This window comes from Furipterus horrens, unplaced genomic scaffold, assembly GCF_987537825.1.
Source record: "Furipterus horrens unplaced genomic scaffold, mFurHor1.1.pri manual_scaffold_8, whole genome shotgun sequence".
In the NCBI taxonomy this organism is placed as follows: Eukaryota; Metazoa; Chordata; class Mammalia; order Chiroptera; family Furipteridae; genus Furipterus; species Furipterus horrens.
The window spans coordinates 99,646,693-99,671,075 of NW_028327178.1; the positions used below are offsets into that span (position 1 = coordinate 99,646,693).

General features: G+C 49.3%; 1 protein-coding gene across 5 annotated transcripts in view; it reads left to right on the top strand.

The window, feature by feature from the left end:
- The window catches only part of PKIG (cAMP-dependent protein kinase inhibitor gamma), a 73,719-nt gene that overhangs the window by 38,247 nt on the left and 11,089 nt on the right, over positions 1–24,383 (top strand). For 2 of the 5 annotated variants that reach the window (XR_016512786.1, XM_090286446.1), the window contains exons 1-2: positions 9,426–9,605; positions 15,084–15,153. The exons of 1 other annotated variant lie outside the window; for it this stretch is intronic. The gene's annotated coding sequence lies outside the window, so the exon portion shown is untranslated. Of the gene's footprint in view, positions 1–9,425; positions 9,606–10,863; positions 10,924–15,083; positions 15,154–24,383 lie in introns of those variants that run through there. 2 more of the 5 variants (XM_090286448.1, XM_090286447.1) reach the window with 2 other exon arrangements.

Genomic DNA, 24,383 nt, shown 5'->3' on the forward strand with positions numbered 1-24,383 from the left:
GGTTGGGAAGTGAGCCGGTCTGGGGGTGGAGTGGGGAGGGAGTGTGTTTGGTGAAATTGTCCAGGAGCACAGCCCTGCTCACTTTGAAGCTCAAAGATATGTCATCCCAATATGTGCAGATTGCTGGTGCTGGAAATAGTTTGAACTCACGTAAACAGCTGCTTCCCCCTGGTTGCTGCTTGGCCATTGTCCAGATGCCAGAACAGCCCGGGAGCAGCATCTCACAGCAGGCTCGTGGCACTTGTGCCCAGCTCTTGGGCTGCTGCTCTGCCAGGCAGAACTGTCAACTACTCAGGGCTTGAGGACCAGATATTCATTCAGGCCCTTCAGTTCCCCGCTTTGGCCGTACTCCTCTGCGGTCTGTTGTGCAGCTTTACGGACTTGCCTCTTTTCTAGAGTCAGCGAGCTGAGATTCCTGGCAGCTACGAAAAGCCTTGGGCCACGTGGCCTTGACTGCAGTAGATTTAGGAGATAGCCATTTCTCTTCTGGGGCAGAAGCATGCACGGCTCATTCCTTTCTTTTGGAGCCAAGAAGAGCGGCACTGGTTCTCAGAACTGCTGCAGGCTGCCTGGCCCAGCAGCTGATCTGCTGTGTGCCAGGCGCAGACAGCTGACATTTGGAGGGCCCCTTTGCGGACTGAAGCAAAATGCTGACATTAGAGCAACTGGGGACATTCCATGGTTTATTATGTATTTCCTTTGGAAAAAATGTCTTTAAAAAAAAAAGTCCTGCTTCAGCTGCCTTCATTTACAGTGACTCTTATGTCAGATGCCCATGAGGATGATGAATAACTTGACATTTTGTCATTGAGGGGGTGGATGAGAAGGGATGAAAGAAAGCACTGGATTCTTAGGCACTTTACCTACCTTTTCTTAGCTTTAGTTTCTTCATATATCAGGTGAGGGTAATCTTGTCTCTCTTGTTTCGTGGAGTTGATGAGGAAGTTTATGTAAAAGTATGTTTGGACTATGCTGAACTAGTGAGATGTTAGGAGAGGTGGGGTGGTGGAAAGTCTCCCAGCCTGGCCTGCTCTGTGACCAAGCAGATGGCTAATGCCTCTCAGGCTCAATTTTGTCATCTGTAAAGTGAGGATGTCAATGCCTGCCTTGCAGGAGTATTACAAAGATTAGAAATGACAAAGATAAAGGACAGACAAATGGTAGACAATAGTTAAGTGGCAACACTAGTTATTTCTACATTTAAGATGGAGATATTTATTACACTGGATAGTTTGGGATTCTTCACCTGGAGAAACAGATTCAGTTTGTAGATGTCAGGATTAGCAAAGGCCCTGCTAAAAGCTGATGACAATAACTGATAATAATAGATAACATTTAAAAAATATTTTTATGTATTAAGCCCTGGCTGGTGTGGCTTGGTTGGTTGGAACATTGTTCCATAAACCCAAAGGTCACGGGTTTGATTCCTAGTCAGGGCACACGGCTAGGTTGTGGTTTGGTCCCTGGTTGGGACACTTGCGAGAGGCAACCAGTCGATGTTTCTCTTCCCCTCTCTCTCCCTCTCTTCCCATGTCTAAAATCAATAAACATGTCCTTGGATGAGGATTAAAATTTTTATTTACTGATTGATTTTAGAGGAGGGGGGAAGGAGAGAGAGTCAACATTGATTTGTTGTTCCACCCATTCATGCATTTCACTGATTGACTCCTGTAATGTGCCGACTGGGGATCGAACCTTCAACTTTGGAGCATCGGGACGATGCTCTAACCAACTGAGCCACCCGTCCAGAGCAACATTTTTAAAAATAAAAGTAATAAAACCCTGGCCAGTGGGTCAGTTGGTTGGAGTGTCATCCTATAGACCAGGATTCAATTGTTAGTCAGGACATGTTGCAGGTTTGATCCCCAACTGGGGCATGTATGGGAGGCAGCCGATCAGCATTTCTCTCTTGCATCGATGTTTCTCTCTCTCTCTCCCTTCTTCTCTCTCTGAAATCAATTAACATGTCCTTGGTTGAGGATTAAAAATAATGAATGAGCCCTGGCTGCTATGGTCAGTGGATTGAGTGCTGGCCTATGAACCCAAAGGTCTCCGGTTCGATTCCCAGTCAGGGCACATGCCTGGGTTGTGGGCCAGGTGCCCAGTTGGGGGTGCATGAGAGGCAACCACACATTGATGTTTTCTCTCTTTTCCTCCCTCCCTTCCCCTCTCTCTAAAAATAAATAAAGTCTTTAAAAAATTTAATGAATGAATGAATGAATGAGAGAAAGAAATACATGAACATCATTAAAAGAAGTCTCGGAGTCCAGAAATACATCATTATCCATTATCCTGCTTACCCCCTTACTCTGGGGCCACCATTTAAGTTTTCTCCTTTTAATTATTCTGTTGGTTACCTCCATTTCTCTAAATAATATTACCTCCGTTTCTTTTTTAAAGCTAACTTTTTTCATAATGGCACATATGCTTAGTTTTGCTTTGTTCTTTTTAAGGTCGAATATCATTAAAAACATATTAAAAAAGCAGCTCTCGCCTGCCTCCACCCCTTCTCTTCCCCTTCTCCCTGTTCTGTTTCCAAGAGTGTTTGCTTTTGATCCTGTTGGCTGTTTGTTCTAGTATTTTTTACTATATCTAAAATAATATGCTTATACAGTTCTCTCTTCTTTAAACTTTTTTTTTGCATGTGTGCGTGGAAATTTTCAAACACATACAAAACTAAAGAGAATAGTGTAGCGCTTTCCCGTACCACTCATTAGAATCAAGACCAGTGTTATTTCATCTGTTCCCACAGTCCCTTTCCCTCCGCTACTGGATACCACCTCATCAGTAACTACATTAGCATGTATCTCTAAGAGAATAAGGACTCATATATATATATGTGTGTGTGTGTGTGTGTGTGTGTGTATTTATATCACACACATAAAATAATTAATAATTCCTTATTTGCAAAGATCTCTGATGAACTCTTCAGTATTTTTTGTTCAGATCACATCCAGACCAAGACCACACACTGCCACGCTGCTCATCCTTTATTCATCCGTCTTAGATGTTACCAGTTGACCAGCCCTGGAGGCTTTAGCTTTTCTATAAACGCCCCAGCTCCGCCCACACTTCTCCTTGCCCTTTTCTCCCAATACCACGTGCTGATTAACTCCTTGTTCAGAGTTTTACAGTGTTACAACGCGGCAAATGTTGTTTACCACCGGGCCGGTAACGTTCTAATTATTTTTCCTTTCTGTATGACTCTGTTTCCTGGACTTCATAATAGCCGCTGCTTTAATATGCTCAGCTTTTGGTTCTGTTGTTCTTATTGCTAAGTCTTTCTGCACTTCCCTGTAGACCTTCAATACAGTTGCCAGCAAACCTATCAAGGAATCCATCAGTTCTGGTCTCCTAGAGCCACCCACCCTCCTCGTGTGGTCAGACTGGCGCTCTGTGGGCCTGTCAGTCAGCCAAGGGCCCTGAGCTACCCTCATCATCATCATTCTTGACATTCCTTTCACCTCGCTTGTTAGATCCCTGTTTTTCAAATCTTCTTAGTGTAAACCCTCGTTTAGGTGAAGTATGTTCTCCAGGAGTTGACTGAGAAAACAGTGCATGAGAGAGAAAGCATTCTAAGTCCTGTCATGTCTAGAAATGTCTTTATTGCCTAGCTGAGTATAAATTCTAGGCTCCGAATCTTTTTCCTTCAGAACTTTTCTCTCAGAAAGCATTGCCCCGCTGTCTTCAGGCACCCAGTGTTGCTGGTAAGAAGTCTTGATACCAATCTGATTCTTTTCTTTTGAAACAGTCTGTTTGTCTCTCTAGAAATTTTTAGAATTTTTTCCATTTTGAGTTCTGGAAGATTAGGAAACTGTGTCTAGCTTTGGTCTCTTTTCATCCTTCTCAGCAATTTTTAAACTTTTCAGTTTGAAGATGCAGCCTTCCTTCAGCTTTGGGATTTTTTCGTCATGATTTCTTATCAACAGATAATCTCCTGTGGTATTTTTTTTCCCTTTCTGTTCTTTTTCTGCAATTCCTGTTTAGTCTGATGGTGAACTCCCTGGATTGTTGTTCTATATCAAGATCCTTTTTTGTCCTCTGAATATTTTTCCCTATATTTTGAAAAATTTCCTTTTCTTATTTTCCAGTTCTTCTGCTAATTATTAATTCCAGTATTCATGTTTTAATTTCCAAGAGCCTGGTGTTGTTAGTTTATTTTAAGTCTTACGGACACAGTATCTTCAGAAGCTCTCTGAAGACGTAAGAATTTTTTTTTTCTTGCCCTCTCCCTGACCGGTGTGGCTCAGTTGGTTGAGCATCATCCTGCAAAGCAAAAGGTCAACGGTTCGATTCTCGGTCAGGGCACATGCCTGGGCTGTGGCCCAGTTCCCTGTTGGGGCGTGTGCAAAGGGGTAGCCGATTGATGTTTCTCTCCCCCCTCTTTCTCCCTCCCTTCTCCTCTTTCTTAAAGTAAATAAATAAAATCTTTAAAAAAATGTTTTAGGCTTCTCATTTGTCCAAATTTCCTTTTTTATTATAGGGTCCTTTTTATTTTAGTCCGTTGGGTTTTCTCAAATGCCTTGTGTGTGTGTTTCTTTGTTTGTTTGGTGTTTTGTTTTTTTTGTTTTTTGTTTTGGCCATTCGTAATTAATAATAAAACTCTTAAGAAGTAGGCCTTGACTTCTCTGGAACTGGTTGTCTGTTTGCCCCCTAGGCCTCCCCCTGCCTGGGAAGCGGCCAGTACCAAGAGAAAGGGTGCACTTTGCCTCAGGGCACCTGAGCAGCAGTTAGACTCCCTGCTCTCACTGGCAGCCCTCCATTGCCCCAGGCAGACCTTTCACTTGACTTAAAGGGCCTTCCTGTCGTTGCCTGGAGTTCTGCAGAGCTGCCTGGCCCTCTGTGCGCCGCAGGAGTGGGTAGGGAGCCAGCTGCCTGTGCGAGAGTTAAAGCCTGGTTTGCAGTTTCAAAGATGTGAATTTTTTTTTTTTTTTTAAAGCATGTTACTGCTTTCTTTACCTCAAGCCAGGACTATCCAAGGTGAGTATGGGTGTGTGTTTAGAAAATGTTTATTGAGTTTCCTATTCTATACCAGTGAACAAGGGAGATAAGTTGTTGATCTCATGGAGTTTACAGTCTGGCAGGAAGAAACATAAAACGTGTACTTAAAATAACACGTGTTAAGGGTATGAGAGGAGAAACAGAGGGAGAGCTAAGGGCCCATACCGAGGGGGCCCAGAGGGAAGCAACCGTCTGACACCTGATGGCTGAGTAGGATTTCCAAGTGTAGGGGTGAGGGACAGCCTGGCGTCTATAGAAGTTCTTCCTACTGCTAGAGCACCAGGCGGTGCAGAGTCAGGGAATCTCCTGCCTTCTCTGGGCTTAGCATTCCTCACCTTGAAAATGAGGTGATCACATGCCCTTTGCAGCTGTAAACATCGGTGAGGCTAAGATTGTTTACTGTTTTCTCAGGAGCGAAGATCCATCCGTCCCATACCTGCCCCCACCTGAACCCTAGCTGTAGCTGGCGGGAAGCAGGCCTCAAGAAAGCTGAGAAAGGCCGGCAGGGGCAGTGTGCCGTCCTGCAAACCCCTGCCCGCTTCGGAGATGCGCGCTCAGGCTTCCCTCCTCCCGCCCGCTCTCCGGCTCTCTGTCGGAGGTGATCTGAGGGGGACCAGGTAGGGGGGCCTCAGGACAGACAGCAAACCCTGTGTGTAGACGAGCAGGCAGGTGTGCTCCCAAAGGAACGAACAAACAAAGAATGGAACCTTTCTTTTAACCTTTTATGGGGTTCACTTGCCCCCTCCCAAGCCTGCCCCCCCCCAAAATGACTTAAGTGTATAATTTCAAAACATTGTTTGGAGTGTAGGTGTGATTCTTTCTGTGTCTGTACCCCAGGAGAATAACTGGTGATTTCTGGGTGATAGGATGATGGGGGACTTCCCTCCCTTTTTTCCTGTTCTTCTATATTTTACTATTTTTATAATCAGTTATGATTATGTTAGAATATTATCTGGCATGTGGTAAACATTCCATAAAAGTTTTTGTTGTTTATGGATTTTTTATTTTAAGAACTGTCTCATAATATGCACAAAATGCTCATAAATTAGACACGGATCTTTTCCTTAAGAAGCTAAAATTCTAGTAGAGGAATAAGATCTGCCCAGAAATAAATATGATTCAAAAGAGAAAAGGAAATGTTTCTTAGGAGAGAACTAGATAAAGTACTGAGGAAATTCAGAGGCGGGAGAGACCCCTCCAAGATCAGGGGTGAGGGGGTGAGAACTGAGGGCAGCTTTGCAGTCAAGGGGCCGGAGCCCTTCAGCCCCGATCTGTGCCGTGAAGCATCCAAAGTTTCCTTTACCCTCAAAGGCGCCAACAGTGCCGCTGTGAACAGCCGGGCTTCCTGCAGAGAAACCTTTTTAAGAGGCATTAGAGTCAGGGACTTAAAAATACGGATCAGGCCCCAGACAGCCCTGGTCTGGCGCGTGGGCCCCATCGCTCACTCCAGTGAACCTCTGTGGATCGGCTGGTCTTCGCACACGTCAGTTTCCACATTTGTAACACGAGAGTATATTAATACCTCCTGCACCTGATTATTGTTAAGGGTGACATCAAGTGGTATTTATAGAGTGCTCAGCACCAAGCGTGGTCCCAGTCCACAGAGTATATCTGCCATGGTCAGAAGACATGAGCGTGCTGTGGTTGTCACGGTCCTCTCCTCGTGGGTTCTGTCCCAGGTGTACGGTTAGTCACTCAGGCTGTAGAAGAAAACTGTATCTTCGTTTCTATGAATGGGCTCCTTACTATTATTTTTGTTCAAGTAAAGGACAAAACATGATTCAGAGCACTGAGGGTGATGTCAGTAAAACCGACCTGTGAGGAGCGCAGCCTCATTTCCGGACGCCAGTTGGGCTCCTGGAATAAAGGCACAGACAACCCCGGGCCCGGCCTCCGGCTGCTGTGGGCACTGCGACAGCTCTCGTGGCTTCCCTCGCGGGTTCCCTCCCAGGTTCCCTCCCGGGCTCACCCTGGGGCCTAGAGAAACCGTGGGTGCTTTTTCTGGCTTCCCAGCACTCCTTGCTCATTCACTGTCACATCATCCTCCGGGCGGAGGATGGTGAAACTGAGTCAGAATTAGAAAATAATGTCTTTACTGTTAAGATGTTATAGCTTATTTTTTGCAAGTATTTTCCAATTTGTAGTATGTGTCAGGCCCTTATCCACTTAAGGACCTGGCAGGATAAGTGCCATTTGAATTCTCGTTTTACATCGGGAAACCAAGGCACATACACAGAACTAGGTCAAGGTCACACGCAGCTAGAAGCAAGGAAACCCAGGTCTCTGAGCCATTAACTGCTGCTCTCCATGGGTTACGGGCTGGTGTTCTTTTTATTCCACCAACTTGTGGGAAAGCCTTCAGATTCGCAGGCTCTCTCCTAATACAGGGCAGGGCAAAAGTAGGTTTTCAGTTCATATGGAAAAGAATACAGTAATTAATAAATAATAAAACAGGAACAAACTCTGTGTTTATCATACTCACACTTCTAAACCTACATTTTCCCACCCTATGTAGAGCCTGTCGGCTTGGCCCTTTCTTGATGAGTATCAGCATTTTCTGAGATCTAATTAAAATTCTGGTTCAGTTACAAACTATTCACAGCCTTATAAATAGCTTCTTCTTCCCCAGGAGAGTTCCAGCCCCACCTTCACATCCAAGTAGTTTTAAGACAAATCAGATCTGCCTCTTTGGAGGAGAGGAAGCCCAGACTTGCTTCAGGTCACACAGTATTTCGGGAGTAAAACAAGTAAGCACCACCTCTTACCTGGTGGCCCCGGATGTTTTCTTTAAGCACAAGATTGACTAGCTCTCCTCATCCCTGGCCTGGCTGAACCCAGGGAAACTCTCCCTCCCACTCCTTGCCCATTTATTTTAATAAGCTTAGCTCGTTTTTCTAAGAGGAGATGACCACATTTAGAAGTAAGAGCCAGGCTCGACAAAATAACTATTTAGAGAAGTAGCGTTGGCATGTGGGTGGCCTGTGTGCTGGGCTAATTAAGATTCACTTTTCAAGTCTGGCCCTTTCATCTTGAGCTGGGTGACCATAGGCACACCAGTTAACATCTCTGTGTTTCATTTTTCTGTTCAGGAAAAGGAGATCGATAATGTAGCCAGCCCTTGGGTACCTAATTCCCATAAAATGAGAATCAAATGAAATTATGCCCTACAGCAGTGAGCGCTGAGTGTGTGTCAGACACTTTCAGTTTCCTTACGTGTTACTTAGTTCTCACAGTCCGAACATGCAGGCCCCAGCATTCCATTTCTCAGTTTAAAAAACAAAAAACAAAAAACAACAACCCTGGAGTTCAGAGAAGTCAAGTCACACAGGACTCAGATCCCAAATTCATGCTCATAATCACTCTGCACTCACACGCGTTCCACTCTGCACAGAAGCACGGGGGTTTCTGTGTCTTCCCCATCCAGCACTCTGCAAACACAAGTGGTTATTATTACCTCTTGTAACCACTGCTGTTCCATGTGCGTCCCTAAGGACAGCTGCATTCTCTTCTTTATCTTATTTAGCAGTTTATGCTGCCTCTTCCAATGTCCCCCAGGACTTGTTTAGTGAATTCTTTCGGGTTTTCTCCCAGAGGAGCAGTTCAGCTCCAAAATAAAGGGGGTTGAAGGAGTCAGGCTCGGCCTGACCTCTTGAGCAGTGTCCTGTGACCCCTCCTGGGTCCTTCCCTCCCTCAAACCTGTAATTAATTGGTCAGCTTCTAGTAAAACGCCGTATGTTGCATTTGTAAGCTCCTCAGTCACTGAATTGCAGAAGGGAAGACATCAAAGCCATTATTTTATTGATGGGGAAACTGAGTTCCAGCGAGAGGGCTGACTTGCTTAAGGCCATTCAGTCAGTTAGGTGCAGGACCCAGATAGGACTCCAGTTCCCCAGGTTACAGAGCAGTGTTCGTCTCAGGCCTTTTCATGTGAGCACATGTCATGTCCCCGAAGTGAAGGACAAGCTCATGCACACACTGTGCCCAGCATTTACCTGGAAAACTTTATGGAGAAATTAAACAGCTTGGAAATTGAGCAGGAAGAGGTGGGGGTGGGGTAGGGAAGCGGCTCTCCACCCTAACCTAGTGTATCCTATATACGAAAGAAGTGACTTAAACCGTCTGCAGTGACTAAGGCAGAGGGATTTACGCCGGGAGCCCTGGCCCAGTGAGTGCATATAGGAAGCCTTTTGTCAGTAAGGCTCCAGCGTTGAAAATTGAAGGAAGGATGTTAGGCCAGTGTGACAGGGCACGGGATACTGTTACGGCCCCCTGGCTCATTGTCCAAAGGAAATGGATCTCTCCTGTGGACGGAGAGGTGGAAACTGAGCAAGGGAGCTGAGTGGTTGACATCATCAGGCCGAGCATTGAATTACAACAAATGGGGACTTACTTGGCTGGAGACGTGGGAAACACCCACTAAAACCTCAAAGTGCATTTTACTTGGGAGACACAGGGAGAGGGAGCGAGAAGGGGTAAGAGGGATCCTGCCTGGTCTGCTCATCTGGTTCACCCTCGGAAGGGAAGCGTTTTGAATCCTGGTTTCTTAAATTCCGCCTTCACTTCTGACTGAGGACCACAGGACTGGGAAGAAACTCTTTGCCCTTGTAAGTACGACTTCATTCTCCCGCCCCCCGGGGAGAAGCAGAGCGCTCTGGAGAGCGTGCTTTTGCTGATCCCAAAGCGTCTATTTTTATATTATGATATATTATTGCGCTGAAAATTATGGCTTTGTCTGAAACTGCTAAGGACTGTGGTCTGAGCCTCAGGGCTCACAGATGGGCTCCATTCAAATGCTGTTTTACTTTTTTACCCAAGAACTTGGACAGAGCATGTAGAACTTTTAAAAGCAGCTCCTTGTGCCAAATATTGGTGAAGAAATCGTCCCCTAGAAATAGGTGTTTGTAAAAGTCTTCATATATATTTTTTCTGATTACAAAGGTGGTATAAAAATTTTTAAACATTCTGGAGAGAAATGTCAAAGTGAAAATTCCCTACAATCTTTCCCTCATACAGTGGAGACTTAGTCTTAGTCAGATATTAGACTGATATTTTAAAGTTAAGATACAGTTATGATTAGATTTCATTGGGGCATCACATACACCCCAGTGCTGCCATAGCTGCGTACAGAACTCCAGGATGGAAAGAAGCATTGGAAATCTTTAACTTTGGCTCTCTGATCCTTTTAGAAATTTGCTGTTTATACCTAGAAAATAAACAGAACTTGTAAGCCAATGGCCGTTTCATTTGTCTGGCCTGTTTTCAGGCTTTTAAACCCGCTGAGCCACTGTGCACCTGTTTGCTGGTGCCTGAGCGGAGGGTTCTCAAGTGGCTTGAGGGACATGGCTTGCCACTGCCGAGTGTCACCCATCTCCCCTAGTTGCAGGTAAAAGTAGTTGAAGAATCACAGTTAAAGAGAACACAAACAAGGGGCCTCATATATTAGAAGAGCCACCCAAGGGGACTGTATGACCCTGGGCAAGGGTTTCACACTCTCTGGGCTTCCGTTTCCTCATCTGTACGCAAATGAGGGGGCGAAGCTAGATGATCACTGTATTTCCAAATCCAACTTAAAATGAACCATCGCTATTTCTTGTCCCTTGGAGGAGAACTCTTGGGCCTAAAAGGCAAAGCACCGTTGGTTTTCAGTGTCCCAGAATGCCTGAGAACTGGTGCCACCAGGACATGAAACAGGCACCATTAGGTTACTCCTGAGTTTTTATGGTTTTGTCAGGTTTGGTGTTCCTGAAGAAAGAGAAAGTTTCAGGGCGATGACGTGTGTGCGCGCAGGCTCACATGCAGCGGAGGGGGAGGAGAAAAAAGAATTAGCATTGCTGAGCAGCCCCTGGGTGCCAGGCTCCCTGTTATACTCATGCCTTTCTAGAATGAGAGGTGATTACCATTCCCTGACTCCACTGGCTGAGGGTAAGTCTCCACTAGATGCTCCCGTATGGTCCCTGCACTCCTTCCGTGTGTTTACCTGCGCTGGGCTTACGGAATTACGGGCGTAACTTCAGGTCTCTGTGTCCCTGCCAGACTGCCTGCACCCTGTCCGTGCATCATGCATCACTGTACCCCACTGCCCGGGGAAAGCCTGGCGTGCCGCTCCCGAGGGGACACAGCAGACTGACTTGGACTTAAAGCCCACCGCTCTAGGTCCTAGCTTGGCGAAAGAGAGGGAGAAGAAGGGGAATCCCTTTATCTGCCTCCCTCCCCCCTTTGTTTCACCTGGACACGGCCCCCACTGCTGCCAGGGAAGGGTGGCCGGAGCCAAAGCTTGAAGGAAAGCGAGAGGAGCTGTCAGATCTTGGGTCATGGGTCTCCAAGCTTCCAGGCCTTTCCTCGTGAGAACAGGCTCTGCCCAGAGCCCTTGAACTTGCCACCACGCTGAGCTGCCCTTTCCACATCACCTTCCTGAATCTCAGCTTCTCCATCTGTAAAAATGAGGAAGTGTGGACGCCAGTCAGAAGTCAGAGTGGTTTGGGTTTTTATTTTTAGCTGAATGCGAGTGCCTTTAGGTGGGCGTGTTCTCCCATCATTGCCAGTGCTGCCGTTCCCTCGCCCAGCCTGTGGCTCTCTCTGGCCTCCTGCCTGTCCCTTGGCCCCCATGTACGTTTGCCTTTCCCACCCCTGGACTGGTTGGTGTCCACAGTTCCTGTCACTTTAGACAGTTTATGGTTCACTGAGAAGCTGGCAAGGGCCGCATTAAGAACTTGGCCCTCACCACCTCTTCGCTGAGACATCTCGGACAGATGACCTTCCGTCACAGGGCCTGCTTCTCTTCTGTAAGGAGGGGTCACAATTATACCTGTCTCCAAGGGGTGCCACAAGGATGGAATAGGACAAAGCTCCTAATGAACTTAGTTGGTACACAGAGACATACTCGGGGTTCGTTGCTTTTCAGTTTCCAGAGAGACAGTGTTAGCCCATGCCCGCAGCCCCTGCCCCCTGTCCCGGCATGGCCTTTGCATGGGGAATGGGAAGTCACCTTGGATCTCAGCCTTGTTGAAACCCCTTGTGATGGGCCCTGGAGCTGCCTCTTTGGCTCTCCAAACTGAGCTTCATTGCTACTTCCTGTCACCCTGTCAGGTGCCAGGGTCAAAAGCAGAAGTGGCTGCTGTTCTCCTAGGGCCAATGACCCTGGCCCAGCCGCTTGAGGAAGAAGCTGGTTGCAGGTGTCACTTTGTGAATGTGACCAGCTGAACTGCCCATTTAATTCTGCTGTTTGGATGAGAGGCCCGAAGCGACCCCTAAGTGGAGACAGACATGGAAAATCTAAAGTTCATGGAAACAAGTCATTAATCATGACTCAAAGCTGAGCTCACTACCTCCTGGAAATCAGACGTGCCTTATGAAAACCTTGAGTGTGTACTGCTTTTACAGAGTGCTTTCTTTGGAAGCTGCAGTCAGCGGTGGTGCTGAGTGATTCCAAATTGCAGATTAAAATGCATCTGCTCTTACTGAGGAAACCAGCCTTCCTAACTTTATTTAAAAGGAGGCTCTTTAATCTTCCAAGAAATCACTACTCTTTAACTTGGCTTTTCAAAACTGAATAATGGACCTTCCAGGCACTAAAGAAATGAAGTATTTGGTAGCTAATGTGTACTTATTATGTCCCAGGGATTCAGGTCAGTCATTACGTTTAAAACTTCATAGGTGTGGTCTCTGACATTCAGTAAACTGTCCCGAGGGCCAGTTAGTACTAAGCAAGCAGCTAGAGCAACAGTCTGAGTAAGAGACAGCCTCTGGTCCTGTGGAGTTCTCAGTGCGTCAGGGAAGGGGGCAGGTGAAGAAATCATTACAGGATTGGGGGGGGCTGACCTTGAGCTCAGCTGATTCCTCCCAAGCTTTGCCAGCATTTGCATTAGGGAAAATGAGAGCTGCCCCCTGCTGCAGCTTTCACTCTTGGCGCCTTCCTGTCCCACGTGGCTTCAGACAAAGAAGGGAAGTCCTCACCAAACATAGAGGCCCCTCCACAGAGGATGCTAGGTCTGCAGTCCCAAGCTCAGTAAGGAAACAGGGATGGGAATTCTGTAATCTAAAATCACCACTGGGTTTTCTCTTAGTTCGTTTTTATAGCATTTATTGTGTGGGTTTTTGTTTTTTTGTTTTTTTACAAAATTAGAACATGTTCATGGAAGGAAAGCTAGACAGTTCAGAAAAACATACTTAAATCACCCACTGATTTCACTTCTCTGATTTTCTAATAAGGCGTGACTAGGTCTAAGAGCATGAACTTTTTTTTTAGATCTCTGATACAAATTTCCAGTTTGGCACCAGAAAGTTTCTGCCTATATAGGTTCCCATTAGCATGATTCTCCCCCTCGTCCTCTCACCCATATACACTACCTCTGCATGTCAGGTTTAGTTCTGATTTTAATTTATCGCTGGGCAGGGTCTGTTTGCGTATCTCAAAGGTGCTCATGTTTTCAGGTGCTCAGGCCCCTGCGTGGGAGGAACCACTGTGGCTGGTCAGAGGCTGCACCCTTTGTTTGTACTTTCCTGTATGTGTGTATATTCATTCGTCCACCTGTATGTGGTAGGCATTATGCAGGATGCTCAGGGGAATACCTAGGAAAGTGAGAGTCTGAGCTAAAGCAGACTCGGGTAACTAACACGGGTGATTATGTGCCCCAAGGGAGGGACAGTGCTCTACCTGAGAAGTGGGAGGGACAGCATTGGAGAGGAACCTTCAGTTCATGTCAACAAACTTTCATGTATTTATCCAATATTTATGGAGCATCTAATATCTGCCAGGCACTAGGCAAACTGATAGGCAGTGTTCCGTAAAACAGGCCCGGTCCTTCCTCACATGAAGCTCACAGGGTGAGGATGGATGAGGAGGAGAGTGTGGCCAGGGCAAGCTGGCAGGAAGGGGTGGTGGTCAGAGCCAGGTGAGGAATCAGTTATCCAGGAGCTAAGGCGGGAGGGAGGCGGGAGGAAGAGGGGAGCTATGCAGTGAGAACCAGTAGTCCAGGCAGAGAGAGACACTTGTGAACGGGCCCAAGGCAGGGAAGCATGTGGAATGCTGGAGAAACTGGGAGGAGTCGGCGTGGCTGAAGCGGAGAGGGCAGGGGAAGAGAGAGAGTGGGGAGGCCAAGAGAATAGGGGAGGGGCCTCGTGCTGCACGGGGTTTCCCTCCCTTCTTCCGCAGCTGGATTCCAGTGTGTAGGCAAGATTCTTTCTAACACTGCGCAGATTAGGATGTTGCCCTAAGGGCCAGGAAGAATCTCTTCCCCCCAGGAGCCTATTTTTATTCGTTGGCTTGCCTATGGTTCCTCTTTCTGTCTGTAACATCAGACCTGAGCTTCCCACTGGACTTGGGGTTTGGAGGACTGACTGTGTTGCAGCTTTGTTTCCAGCTCGCTCACTGATTTCGTGTTCAGCGTCCTTTCTCTTGGCGAATGAATGTTCTTGAGTCTCTATGAGTGGTGCACTTGCTCAGTCTTTGCCTGGAAGTATCTTTTGCCCTTACTCTTGCTGTTTTATCGTTTTAGATAAACAGCTTGTATAATGATTAGGAAAGCTCTGTATGCCTCTTTAAAAGTTTTGAGCCAAAACAGAGTTCACCTAAAAAGTGAAAGTCTTTCATTCTTCCCCCCAGTTTCTGAGCCTCAGAGCCACCATTGAGAGTTTGCTGTTCGCCTTTTCCTGTGTAGATTCAAAAGGAGTGTATGTACACAATGCGGTACACTTTTTTCTAAGTTGTAAACAAATATGTTCATACTTTTCAACAATACAGCGTGTACATCTCTTTCCATGTCAGTATAACGAAACGGCACACATTTTTTTGTAATGGCTGTATAGTCTCTCATTGTATAAAATGCCATAATTTAACTATTTTTCTGTTAACATTTCAGGTGTTTCCTCTTTTTTTTGTTTTTGTTTTTACACGATTTGTTTTACTGAACTTCCTTTTATTCATGTGACCTTGTTTATAGTATAAATTCCTAGATGTTTGACTCAAAAGATGTGCACATTTAACATGTCCATAGATATTGTTCACTTGTCTTCCTAAAAAATTATTTCAGTTACAACCCTGGAGGATGACTGGTCCTAATTTTTTTTTTCTTCTGGCTCCTTAGCGTTTCCACACTGATCAGTGAACAGTGGAAAATCAGGAGAGATGCGAGCGGGAAAAAGAAACTGAACCAGGTGGGTAGTCACATCGTTCACACCATCCTGCTGTGGTGTCATGAGTGTTTGCCTAAAAACCTGTATTTCTGCTTGAAGAAGGAAAAGATGGAGGTTCTGAATGAAATCAGAGAGGCATTTTGGCCCTGTGAAGAAAGGGCAAGATGGCCCTTTCCAGAAGTTATATGATGTCACACTACAATTTCACAACCATGATTTCATTTACAGCCGGCTTTTTTATAGCATCAGGAAGACAATTTGCCTCTGGTGGCTCAACAGGGAACAGTTTCTTTAGCCATCTACTGAAGCAGATGGGATCATACACGGGAGGTTTTAGCACATGTGGGATGAGGTCAGCTTTTCTGTCTACCACTTGTTCGCCGTAAAGCTATTCTCACGAAGGCTAGGGCACATTATGGTAATTTCAATACTGTGATAGAGGAACAAAAGCAAGAAAAACCCAGCCCAGAGAAGCAAGCCCTGGCCTCCAGTTGGAAGAAGAATGCAGTTCATAGAACATGAGTGGCCTGGAAGTATGGCCACATTGGACAGTGTCCATGTTTTTATGTATCTAAACGTTTCCGGCATAAGTGAACAGTTTTTAGCAGCCTCTGACCCATGCTTCAGCCACCGCCCTCCACCCCAGCTTGCCCACCGACTTTCAGCACCAGCTCCGTGCAGTTAGGGTAGAATCCCCAGCCTTTGTTTCTCTGTTCGAGCCTTCCTAGTTCTGGGAGTTCGGGGGATTTCTAGCTCCTTTGAATTTCCTCTCATGGCCTAGCCTTCCCCCCACACCTCTCCTAAGAGGTCTCTTCTCTGTTGGCAGAGCCAGAGTCTCGGCTGGCAGGCAGCTGCCCTGGGGTGGGAGCTCCCCAGCTGCTTATCAGCAAGGCTTCTGGGTCCGGCCCCCCAGTAGCTTCCAAACCACCGGGCTTGTGTCCCGCTGTGACTCAGCGCCCCTGGGAATCCCCTGGATGCAGATGTTTGCAGTAATGAGGATACGGCAGTCTGCTCCCAGGGCTGTTTATCTGGCCGAGGCCAGTCTCGGAGGGCAGGCCTCCAAAGGGCCTTCTGTTCTAGCTGTTGTGGGAACATCGGAGGCCAGACTCACGGAGCCTTGAGAATGCTGTTGTTATAAGAAGCCTAGGGCTGGTTTTTGTTTTTGTTTTTTGTTGATAGAGAGAAACACCCATTTGTTGTTCCACTTATTTATAGAGTCATTATTCATTGGTTGATTCTTGTATGTGCCTTGACTCAACCTTGGCATATCAGGGTGACGTAAAGCTGGGGTTTTTACCCAGGGCTTTATGGTTGGCTTCTGGAATTTACGAGCCCCCCGTCACCATGAATACAGTCATGTATGTACGCACACACACTTTTCTGGGCAAAAAAGACTGCCAGATGAGTCGGAGACCTCTGAATTTTATGACCTCTGAATTTTAAGAACTCCTGGTCTAGAGAGAGCCACTTTGTGCCCTTGGGCACCAGTCCGTCAGATGCTAGGATTATGGGAGCCCTAACCAGGCCTCCAGGTTTTCTATTCAGTGGTGACGTAGGACAAATGACCCCGTACTGCTACAGCTCAGAGCCATCCCACGCATGTCCCCAAGCCCAGTCATGAAACCGTACGCGCAGCCCCTGTTTCATCTCACTGGCCCCACCAGCTGTGCTGAACACACTCTGCGGTTTTCGGGTTCGGGGTCCATAGCTCAGAAGGGTTGCTCCAGGCACCTACACTGACAATATCAAGAACAGTTTGATAGCTAAAATTTAGCATTCATTGCTTTCCACACGTTACCTTACTTAATCCTCAAACCTCCGGGGAGGTTGCTTCTGTTATTTTACACATGGAGAAACCTAGGCACAGGGAGATCTAGTAATTCTGGAGAGATCACACGGTCAGGAAGTGACGACAGTGACTCGGTCAGTGATGTGTGACGCGAGCACACGCGCCTCACCAACAAACTTTAAACTAAAACAGAAGGGCATTTCTAGAAGAAAATAAAGTAAGCAGAAAAATATGGAGCTATTTAGTGTCAGGCAAACAGCCCTGTATATTATAATACTTAGAACACTGCTGTATTATAGCAGAAAAAAAAAAAACCCACCTATGCTTATAGCCGTGACCTTAAATCATTAAGAAGAAGGTTAGGGGGGAGGTAGAAGAGGGTAAAGGGATAGAAGGTGACAGAAGGAGACTTGCCTTTGGGTGGGGAACGCACACTGCAGCGTACAGATGGTGTGTTATAGAGTTGTACACCAAAAAACTATACAACTTTATTAACCAATGTCACCCCAATTAATTCAATAAAAAAAAGATTAGTGGGTAGTACATTAATGTATTAGTGCGATACAGAAGAATTTCTATCTGTTATAATTCAAGTGAGGTTGTTTTAATAGCTTGAGATATAATTCACATACTGTACATTTCACCCATTTAAAGTGTACAGTTTACCCTGGGTGGCGTGGTTCAGTGGATTGAGCACCTGCCTATGATCCGAAAGGTTGCAGGTTCCATTCCCGGTCAGGGCACGTGCCTGGGTTGCAGGCCATGTCCTGGGTTGGGGGCTTATGAGAGGCAACTGATCCATGTTTCTTTCCCACCTTGGTGTTTCCCTCCCTTTCCTTGTCCCTCTGTCCCCCTCTTTCCCTCTCTCTCTCTCTCTCTCTCTAAAAATAAATAACAACAGTGTACAATTCAGTGGCCTTCAGTATATGCACAGAGTTGTGTACCCATCACCATAATCGATGTAAGAACATTTTCATTACCCCAAACCCTTTAACCATCACCCTTCCAGCCCCACAACCCTCCCCAATCCTAGACAACCAGCAATCTACTTTCTCCAGATAAAGTGTTTTTTTTTTCTTAAAATTTTTTTTATCCTCACCCGAGGACATTTTTTCCATTGCTTCTGGAGAGAGAGAAACATTGATGCGAGAGAAAAGCATCAATTGGTTGCCTCCCATACGCGCCCAGACCAGGGATCGTATGTGCCCGGACTGGGATCGAACCCACAACCCTTTGGTTATGGGACGATGCTCCAACCAACTGAGCCATACTGGCCAGTGCTCTCCAGATAAAGTTTTGATACTTGAACGAATAAGTGTGGGAACGTTGGTGATGTGGAGTTGAGTCATTCCCTAAGGATTAACTAGACAAGTAAAATTCGACTCAATGTAGTTTATAAATGGTTTTATTAGCCAAGAAGCTACAAGCTCGAATTTGAGGTTGACATAAACAAGGGACAGGCTTTTCTCTGAGTCACTTTGCTTGTCAGCATCGCCTGTCAGATAGGCTTTTCTCAGCGTGCGTCTGGTAAAACGACGATGGTTCTGTGGGCACACGTTTACGCATCGGCATCAGGACCTGTGGCGGCTCAGCACAGGGTCTGTCTTGTCATCTGAGCCTCTGGCTTGGCTTCTCTCGCCGCCTCGCTCTAGCTGTTGATGGGAAGGGGGCTCGTGAATGTGCCGCCGCTTGTTGCCGTTCAGGAGGCAGCAAAGATAGGGTCCGTTAGGCACGCTCTCTTGAGCCATTTCATGGTAGCAGGTTCAGTGCATCTCTCTCCTGACTCATTCGTTTGTTCATTCCTTCTCTTAGAAGAAATTTTTTAGGTCTCTGCAGCAGGCACTGTGGTAGGTGCTCAGTCAATCCCTCTGAAAGCCGATCACCCCCATTATTACAGTGTGTGGCTTTGTCTGACCCAGGTGGGGACAGCCATGGGGGCTGAGAAAAGCCAGAGAGGCAGGAGTTTGCTCACAGAACAGTCCTCTCGTGGGGACAAGACAGACGCTGTCTCATCCACATCAGGGCAGGGCCACCACCAGAATGAGCCACCCTAAAGAACGGGCACTGAATCAGGAAGGGGGGAACGCAGATTCAGTTCTGGTTCAGTCGCTCACTGGTTGGAGGCGCTTGGGTGGGTCACGCCACGTCGCTGAGCCGTGGTCTCTGTTGGGAGAGCTAAACAGCACAAGGCCTCTGGAAGGACCTTCAGTGCTGTTGCTGGGAAGAGTCCGTACTTAGTAAGGACTGAAGGAGTGAAGGGACGTGCTTAGGTCTCCGTGCTGGAGAAGAACTTGAGCGGCTCAGACGACTAGGTGGAGACAGGTGTGAGTGAGGGCAAAGGAGAGCCTCGTTTTCTTCGCCAGTCAGCCGCCTCCTGCCATTCAGCCCCTTTAAGCTCACCTCGTTCTAGGGCTTCGGCCTCCTCTGCTTCCCTGAGCCTAAGAGAGATACCACCTTCGAGGCCTTGGACCGAGGAGCCAGCCAGTCCTGGGTGTGAGCCCAGGGTCCAGTAGATCCTAGCTATGTGTGAAAGGGATCTGATTGTGCCTGGCTACTGTGACGCGAAATAAGAGGGCATACAGAAAGAACTTGTTGCCAGGTCTCACGCACAGTCTAAACATCCCATAAGCGGTGGCCGTTTTTATTTTGTTACTACCATTGTTTCTTAGTTGGTCAGGAGCCAGGACTCAGATGCTTATTTTAATCACTGGCTTGAGAGGGTGGATGTTCTTAAGTTCTTATTTGTCTGCTTGCTTGTTCATTAATTCATTCACACGAGTTTATTCTGCATCTTCTGTGTGTCAGGAACTATGCTAGGGATACAGAGACAGACAAGCAAGTTAGGGTACCTACCCTCTTGGAATCAGTCGGGAAGACAGACACCGAGTAACTGTATCCGTACCTCCATGGTGCCTGGCTCACGGGGGGCTTCGGTACATATTTTCTGACTGGCTAGTGAATGGATTGCAAGCGCTGCAAATGGCAGGACAAGGGGTCTTCTCTCTTCTGCTGGCTCAAAGAAGAGGGTGTTCAGGGTGAGGAATCTCTGTCCTGGGCCACAAGGAGTTTCACAGGACACTTGGGCTGGGGGTTGGCAGGCCCCATGGCGACCCAGTGCCTGGCGGTGGGGGCCAGAGGGCTGGAGAACCAAGGGGTTGGAAATCTTGTATGCAATCCATTAATGTGGGCCCCTCAGCTACACCCCAAACTTCCCTCAAGGACTCAGCGGTGCTCTACTGTTTTCGTATCCGTGGCATCTAGTCCCAAGCCTGGTACTCACTGAGCGAAAGTTACATTTTGTTGCCTAAATTTATTACTATTATAGAGATAAGATCTTTTCATTCTCCACAGTGCATGCTTTTTATGGAATTCTGGAGAAAGCGGAGAGGGACCACAGAGCTGGACGTACATCACCTTCAGTACTTAGTGGTTTAAAACAGCCGCCGCCATTTATTACCATTCATGGTTTCCATGGGCAGGAATTTGGGGACGACTTGGCGAGACGTTTCTGGACCTCTTGTGCAATTGCAGTTAGACCGCAGCCGGCGCGGGGGCAGGTAGGGGCCAGCGCAGCTGCGAGCTGCTGGCCCAGGACTCCAGACGCGGTCACCTTTTGGGGCTGGTTAGGGCTTCCTCACAGCATGGCAGCCTCAGATTTCCTAGCTGTAGCTCAAAGCCCCCAAAACAGGTGTGCAGAGAGAGCAGGTGGAAGCTCTATCGCTGTTTCTAACTGCATCTTAGAAGTCACAATAGTGTCTGTTGCATTCTCTTAGAAGCAAGTCACCAAGGCCAGCTCATTCAGATTCACCTCTTGATAAAAGGAATGTCAGAGAATTTGAGACACGTTTCAGAGCCACCAGAGATGCCCAGTTTACCCCTGCATTCCACACTCCAAACCCCTGAGGTTGGAGGGGAAGAACCTCACCAGCGGTGCCCACTCGGGCCCCAGCAGAGCAGGAGCTCAGTCCAGTCCCTGGACTTGGGCTGTCCTGCTTGGAAGTGACCTCAGCTCCCCTCCCTGCCCTCCCTCCACTGCTGTCTCTGGGAACCGCGCTTCCTCATTGAGCCCTCCTCACCCAGTGTAGGTAACCCGCAAGCAGCAGGAGGCCAGGGAGACCCAGCCTGGCCTCCAGCAGTGATTCAGCCGCACTGTTCTGCCTCTTTCCAAAGACCTCCGTGGGAGCACAGACTTGCGGGACGGAAGCGTTTATGTCCCTGTTCCCCCGCCCCCACCCTGCAGGCAGCACTAACACTGCCTGGCCACAGGGCGAATTGTTGCTGGGGCCAGGGTAGGATAGGGTATACGTTTCTGCCAGTATTATCAAATGTTTTCTTGGGACTTTCACTGCTTCCTTGCTGCCCCTTCAGAAACGCCTTAGTATAAGGTTGGGGATAGAGAAGAAAGAAGAGGAGAAAAGGGAATGGGCACTTTTTTAGGCACGGCGCTGATTCATTTCCATGCTTCCAAGCCTGGTGGAACAGGCTCGCCCTGCTCCACGGGCACGTGACCTGGGGCAGCTGCCTCCCCTCCCTGTGCCGCAGATTCCTCCTCTAGAGCGGGAGCAAGGATGCTCCCTACTTCCTAGGGTCGCTGGGAAACTAAGTGAGCTGTTGCCTGGACGGTGCTTAGTACAGTCTGGTGTGCAATGAGGGCTTGGTAGGTGCCGGCCCCGGTTAATCCGCACAGCCAGCTTACAAGGCAGGTGTGACGGCCCTGTTTTATAGAAGAGGGGTCTGTAGTCAGGCAGGTCACTGAGCTGTGAGGACAGAAGCTGAGGCGACCCTGCCATCCTTGCTGTGTCTGCTGTGCCATGGGGCCTGCTGCCCAAGGGTGCCCCCTGCGTCAGGGTGCCCGCTGCGCCCCAGTGCCCGCTGTCCCAGGGTGCCCCCTGCCCCAGGGTGCCCGCTGTCCCAGGGTGCCCCCTGCCCCAGGGTGCCCGTTGCGCCAGGGTGCCCGCTGCCCCAAGGTGCCAGCTGCCCCAGGGTGTCTGCTGCCCCAGTGCCCGCTGCGCCCCAGTGCCCGCTGCCCCAGTGCCCGCTGCCCCAGGGTGCCCGCTGTCCCAGTGCCCGCTGTCCCAGTGCCCGCTGCGCCAGTGCCCGCTGCCCCAGTGCCCGCTGTCCCAGTGCCCGCTGCGCCCCAGTGCCCGCTGCCCCAGTGCCCGCTGCCCCAGGGTGCCCGCTGTCCCAGTGCCCGCTGCCCCAGTGCCCGCTGTGCCAGTGCCCGCTGCCCCAGTGCCCGCTGTCCCAGTGCCCGCTGCGCCCCAGTGCCCGCTGTCCCAGTGCCCGCTGCGCCCCAGTGCCCGCTGCCCCAGTGCCCGCTGCCCCAAGGTGCCCGCTGCCCCAGGGTGCCCGCTGCGCCAGTGCCTGCTGTCCCAGTGCCCGCTGTCCCAGTGCCCGCTGCGCCAGTGCCCGCTGCCCCAAGGTGCCCGCTGCCCCAGGGTGCCCGCTGTCCCAGTGCCCGCTGTCCCAGTGCCCGCTGCACCCCAGTGCCCGCTGCCCCAGTGCCCGCTGCCCCAGGGTGCCCGCTGCCCCAGGGTGCCCGCTGCCCCAGTGCCCGCTGCCCAAGGGTGCCCGCTGCCCAAGGGTGCCCGCTGCGCCAGGCTGCTTGCTGCGCCACTGGAGGCTCCAGCCAGGCCTCCCGGCAGGCTCTTGTGTTTGGCCCAGGGATTCTAGAGGCTTCGCTCCCTGCAGAGCCCCCACGACGGGGGCCTAGAGCAGGAACATCTGAAACGTCAGGGCCTGGAATCCACGGACGAGGCTGTGTGAAGAGCAGGGTGACAGAATGTTCCAGGCAGAGGGAACAGTCTCGTGGAGTCCTCAGGTCAGGAAGAGCTTAGCTGCTTTGAGGAATTAAAGAGGGGCCAGTTTGGTCAGAGCAAAATGGGCCAAGAAGAGTGAAAGTGAGACAAGGTCGCAGCAGAAGGCACGGCCAGGTCCACACTGGATCTCGGGCGGGGACGAGCTTGAATTTTGCCAGATGTGGAATGGAAGAGCACCGAAGGCTGGAGGAAGCAGGGAATCACATGATCCAGTGCCTGATCTGAGGGCACCACCCCGTCTGCTTGTGTGGAGAGTAGAGCTTGGGCGAAGGCCATGGAAGGGAGCAGGGGTGCAGGGAGGGGGGCTGGTGGGAAACGCTGGAGCCAGGAGGTGCGCATGGAGGGGAGAGGTGGGCAGGTTCAGGCTCTGTTTTGCAGGTAGAACTGACAGGACCCTGTTTAGCGAGTGGAAATGGCAGGGCCTGGTGACGGACTCAGCGTGAGTGGTGCAGGAGGAGGAGGAATCGGGACAGCTCCAGGTTCCCAACTTGAGTGGTCCAGACAGATGGTGCCCAGCAGAGCTGGGGAAGGCTGGGGGGGGGGGGCGGGGGGGGGGGGCTTGAGACTGGACATGTGAACTTTGACCTGATGGAGACTGCTGGAGAGAGCAGAGGGACAGGTTAACTAGGCAGTTAGATCACAAATCTTGAGCTCTTAAGACAGGCCTGGGGCTCTTGGGGAATTGTCAACACAAACTATTGAGGGAAGGTTAAGAATCCCAGGGAGTAAATAAAAGGAAGAGGAGCAGGCCTGGTCCTGAGGGCCTCTGACACAAAGGTCCCTACTGGAGGAGGCACTTGTGTGCAGGCCCAGGGGGGTGGTGTCTGGAAGCCCCTGGAGGACAGCATGGTGGCCCTGGGGACTGGCTGTCTGGAAGTGATTGCAGCTCCCTGCCCATACCCCTGGCCGGGAGGCCCCCCACAGTTTGCCTCCCCACTGCCTGCACTGGCGGTCTCACCCCCAGAGGCCAAGGCCCTGCCTGCCTGTTTAGAAACTAAGCATCACCGGGAAGCCCTCTCTGAACCTCTGCGTGGACAGCAGGCACTGCCCTGGCAGGAGAAGCGCTCCTCCCTGGGACCCCAGGCTGGGTGTGACCCTGAGGCACCAGATGGAGTGTGGCGGCCCAGCAGGCTGGTGTGGTGGGAGCCAGCGCCCTGCCCTTCCCAGGTTCTCGGGATGTGCTGGGTTTGGGGCCCTGGCTCTCCTGCTCGCCTCAGTGCCTCTATGGTTCTGGCGGCCCCTCCCAGAGAGAGGCCGTGCACTTTGAATTTGAGGAATGCCAGCTCAGTGGGCCCTGGTGTTTCCATCAGCTCTGCACGGCCCTTTCTTCCCTCAGAGAAACTTCGGAGAGCATTTGCTCCCCCCCCAGGGGGCCTCTCCCATGGGACCGGGTCCTACTCTGTTGCTCTGTGTCCTCTGCAAAATGGTCTGCTTTCTTTTCATATGGTCTCTGCAAATATTTAATTTAAAAAACAAAAAACAAAACACACACACAAAAAAAACAGGAAATGACCTTTCTGGTATATTTGGAAAACAATTTGGAGCGGTAATGGAATCTGCCCGAGCGCGAGGACTGAGAGCTGCAGACTTGGAACAGACTGTGTAGCCTTTGGCAGAGGCCGGGCCTCTTCAGTTTGCGAAGC